Consider the following 5,312-nt stretch of genomic DNA (forward strand, 5'->3'; position numbering starts at 1 on the left):
ACTTTGTTTGAGTCCAACATGTGCACAGGGGCAAGAGGGGTGTGTTGTTTACAAACATATATGCCGATTCTCTGTTGTCAAGTCGACGCAAATTTCCAACGGAGGAAATTTTTTGCTATATTTTAACAACCATTATAACGTTAATTTAACTTACTTGTGTTGTATTTTATAGGAAAATTTAAATTAAAAAATATAAATACTACAATTAACCTATTTTAAGAATAAATTTAATATCCTTAAGCAAAAAAAAAACAAAATTATTAACATTCTTATCCCTAAAACCGTTTCTAAAAAATTTGAAGCGACAACACCGGAACTTAAGCGCCTGAGCCATACGCATAGTGTCATCTGTCAAACGGCTTTTTGTTTATGTTCGGGATTCGTGTATTTTCTTTAATTTTTTGGTTTCAAAAGGAAAAAGACCACATTTTAGTGTTTTTTTAAATTGCTAGGATGGCAAAAACGTGTGTCGTTTGTGCCGCATCATGATAAAAAGGTGATTCAAGCCGATCTTTTCACAAGTAAGTACCGATACTTTCATAGCATCACATCATGGGGTAACCATCATCATAAATGTAGAATAGGGGATCTTATAGATATAAACCTAATAAAAACTTGAATGTGAAAGTGTGTGTAAAATACCGAAATATTTATATTTTTAAATCTAAATATATTTTTGAACATATTCATCTATCAATAGGCTATAAAAAATATAAAACTAGAATTTTGTCCCTGGTTTTATTGCAGGATTTTGTTTTTTTGTTGTTTTGGCAGAAAGATGGCATAATACCCATATAACTATCTATATATAGTTATGTTTTTAATATAGACATTAGGTAGATAGATGAAATTACTAATTTTTTAATGCCTTTAAAGAATTTTGAAATTTATTTATATATTGATATCTATGTATAGTTAATTTTGTCTTTCCCTAAAATTTGGTCGATAATTTTTTTTTGTTTTACCATATTGCAACTTATAATAATATATATATAGTAATTGGCACCACATATTAATTTATTACTGTAATTTTTTTTGCTTTTTGATTAAATATCAAATACTTATTATAAATTGCCTAATATATGCCCAAAGGGAACAATGGATTTCATTAATCGAAATCAACACAATTAAAAAGAATATATTTGTTCAGATCACATCCTTAGAAGTGATTTATTATATAAGGAAGATAATATCACTAGCCAGACTTTATTAAAAAAATCAGCTCTACCTTTACCTCTTATTTTAAAAGGTAATTTTTTTAATATATTTTTCTAGTATAAAAAAATCCTCACAAAAAGTATTAGTGTTACTCATATAAGCTTTATTTATACCTAATACTTATTAAATTAGGAATGTGTGTAAAACTATTTTTTTACTAGGATTTCTGATGCACTGGTTAAAAACACAACAGCCGATAAGTCAGTTAATTTACTAAGTGAATGACCCTTCAAAGCTGCAAGGGTAGTTTTCCTGAAGAGTGCAAAAACTTCTTTAGCTTCCAAAATGGTATATAGTACAAACAGTGAAGCTAATATAGACAAGTATGGATGATTAAAATAAATTAATATTCTTGATACACCAAATTTTGTATAATTACAGATCTGATCATTCATCATCAACAATAACTGCTTCTGAGATTAATAGTTACTGTGGGGTCTAGGTCAACAATTACTATTTCCCATCCAATCCGTTTTTGTTTAACTGCTACACATTCCCTGACTCTGCCAAGGAAAAGGTAAAAATACACTCAAAATAGACATCATTATAGCACATTTAAAAATTATTGTTCAATTCTTTCTCTAAGTACAAATAAGACTTTTATGCCATGTATCATCTTATTCTATATATCTTATTTAAAAGTGATATAGTATTTTATTGTGTTATATTTGTAATTAAATGCAATTAATTAAATGTATGATATTTCAAAGATTCTTTATAATAACATACATTTTATTGATCAATTGGATTATCATAATACATTTTTTTAATTTTTTCTTTTTAATATTGGTAATACTATATTTTTATGTATATTACTCTAGGGTAAAATGAAAATGATTTCCTGAGGACTTTTTAAAAGCTAAATCACTTGTCACCAAATTATGGAAAAAAAAGAACAAAAAATTAAAATTCGAAGATTTCAACAAACAAATTTGCGCCAAAGAAATTGAATTAGATGTCTCAAGTTATTATTAAAATACTTAAGAAATAATAACATGATTTTCGAAAAAGCCCAACATATTACATATTTTATTTGACTTGTAAAAGTACTTGTTTGTATATTACTACTAATAAACTATCTAATCTAATTTATTATACATAGTCTTTATTCTTAGGTAAGCTTTGTTTTTTAGTATAAATTAATCTGATATAATAATTGGTATTAGGTATTATATAGGTCACTGTAAATGTCTCAAAACCATTGTACAGGCTAAATACTCATAATAAAAATCTTATAACCTATAAAAAACCTGCAACTCCTTTACAATTTGAACATCCTTGTAGTTTTAACTCTTTCCGCTGAAGCAATACTGTCCCTTTGAAAAAGTCAGCACCATAGAAGTATATATTATGTGATTTAAAGTAAGTGATCTAAAACTGAGTTTTGTCCAATATAACAATAATAAAATTTTGCAAAATGTTAAAAATTTGTGTCTTAAAACATGATTTATTAAGAAATCTATAATATAATATTAATAAAATATTTTATTTCCATAAAAATGCTTTGACAAAAATGCTACCTTTTATTAGGACCTTCCTCTAACGAAGTCCGTTAAAAAAATACATAAATAGCTCATAAATGGTAATATTACTTATACTTAAACTCTATAATAATTAATAAAAATTTATCAGGTAAATATTTGTTGACGACGTCACTGGTAGAGAGTGCTTGTATCGGTGGCGTCAACAATGCGATCGAGCGGCGTTGCGATGCCATTAACGTTTTCTCGTTGCTTCGTACTTTATTTTCATTTATTTAACGTATATTGACTTCCATATAGAGTATCTTATCAAATTTATTTTTAAAAAATGCTTGATATTTTATTAAAGGGGAGCAGTAGTATTGTTTTAAGTTTTCGGAAAAAACTGAAAACTTTTATGATATTATAAAGTGATTTTTGCCATTTCTCTATAAGCATTTGGCATCATTGTATCAGAGATGTTGCAAGCAAACAAACCTGCCCATAGTTCCACGGCATGCTACTTCTAGCCTTTCAATGTTCTAAGCATAACTGTTAATTATTGTCTTATATTTTATACAGCTAGTTCTAAAACATGTACCTACGTCATTATAAGTACACACAACATCCATAAACAAAAAAAAATAAGTGTAATCTAATCAGTATACTAATATTCTGTAAATCTGTGGTAACGAATTAAAAATTATTATTATTATCTACGTGGTGTGGTGGAGAATATGAGTGATCTTGCATCCCATCATTCTAAAAAAACATGTCTCTGAGACAGGTTATTTTTTTAATTATTTTCTCTCTACACATCAATTTTCAAGGTATAGCATGTTGTATTTGAAAGTGAGACACACATTTTTTTTAAATTAATTCAACTTTGTGGTTTATTTTATGTCCCTTTGATGAAGCTTACGCGTGTTTAATATAATTTTTAATATATAATTTATTTTTTGTGTTCTGATTGCTAAGAACTGTTTAAGAAGGCATATTTAAAGGTGATTAACATTAAAAGAAATTATTAAATTAAATTATTATTTTTTACGTTATACGACTGATTCTATTTCTCTTTGACGAGAGTTGTATATACAGAGTGGCTAAATGAAAACGAAACGGCGGCTATGTCGGGCTCGTAAAGATTTTAAAAAGAAAACGCTCGGACACGAGTTACGGGTTAAATACGGGTCAATTTAGATTACCAGAACGAAACATTTTCAGAGTACAAACATTTTCCGCCATCTGTCATCCCTTGGCCAGGGTGGAACTAACCTCAACAATTTTAGATGTAATAGTGGGTTGAGTTATACCTTGTTTGAAAAGTCTTTTGATGTTCTTTACGGCTACACCTAATTTTAAGGATTTTACTTCAGCGGTTCTCAAACTATTGACTATTTTAACATTTAATATAGTTTTTTGTAAAACCTGTATTAAATGTTGGGTGTTTGGAAAAACTGTATTAAATCGCAATTCTTTATCGAACTATTAATTTATAACAATCATACATAAACATTAGTCCAACAAATACTGAAAATAGCCATCGTTATAAGCTCCATGCAATAATACAGATTTAAATCGACATCTAGGAGGAAAAAAATAAGAATGTCAAAATACAAATAAACAATAAATATTGTCACTTAGAGGTCGGTTTGACTTAATCAGAGTGAAATCGGATCATTGATTTGTAGTTTATCGTGTTAAACAAAGTAGGAATAGTCAAAATGATGTATACCCTACAAGAAAGAATATAAATAGTGGAATTATTTTTTGCTAATAATAAAAACACATTTCGAACAGCCCACATTTGAAAACACATTTTGAATAGTTCATTCAATGAACGTGAAGAAAACAGGAACGTATAAAGAAAGTATGTCATAGAATTAATTCAGGGATACAGGGTCGGTGGCCAATAAAAAAGGAATGTTGAGAAACCTAAGAACTGTAAGAATCGAAGCTGTAGAAGTTGCGGTTTTGGGACATTTTTACTAATAATAGTTAATATGAAACTAAGCACTCGACAGTTAGCATCTGTATCTGGGATCAATCGGGAAAGTATAAAAAGGGATTCTAAATACACATGATTTCTACCCCTCTAAAATAGAGCTGATACACAAAATAAATGAAGACGATGAGGATCGGCGCTTGGAGTTCTGTGAAATAACTAGTGAAAGAGCATTTCGTTCTCGTTCTTCTCAATCTCGTTCTTCTTAAACAGCACTGTAAACCGTCATAATTGCCGTTATAGGTTCGACCACAATCTACACATTTATGACGAAGCACATACTCAACATCCCGAAAAATTAAACTTTTGGTGTGATTAAAAATTAAACCTTACAAGAAGCTATCGATTTGGCAATCACGAACATGATTCAAAATGAAAATAACAATCAATACGTTGAACACGAGTTGATGTTCCAGCAGGATGGTGCGCTCCCTCAATAGGTAATAGCTGTCCGCAATTATTTAAATGAGAGCTATCCTGGTTGCTGGATTGCACGGAGATGCTCTGTTGAATGGGTCGCGCGGTTGCCTGACCTCTGGATTTTTAGTATTGAAAATACTTCTGGGCGCACGTATATGGGACCCGTCTTTGAAAAAACGACATGCTACAAAACGAAATGTAACAGTCCG

At 29.4% G+C, this 5,312-nt stretch overlaps 1 long non-coding RNA gene across 1 annotated transcript; it reads left to right on the plus strand.

The window, feature by feature from the left end:
* Nucleotides 1-247: 247 nt before the first annotated feature.
* LOC126744886 (uncharacterized) lies at nt 248-1,891 on the plus strand. Its single transcript, XR_007663366.1, has 3 exons — nt 248-521; nt 1,380-1,541; nt 1,600-1,891. It is a non-coding gene; the product is annotated as an uncharacterized LOC126744886 (long non-coding RNA).
* Nucleotides 1,892-5,312: the final 3,421 nt, after the last annotated feature.

Source organism: Anthonomus grandis, chromosome 15 (genome assembly GCF_022605725.1).
Source record: "Anthonomus grandis grandis chromosome 15, icAntGran1.3, whole genome shotgun sequence".
Lineage (NCBI taxonomy): Eukaryota > Metazoa > Arthropoda > Insecta > Coleoptera > Curculionidae > Anthonomus > Anthonomus grandis.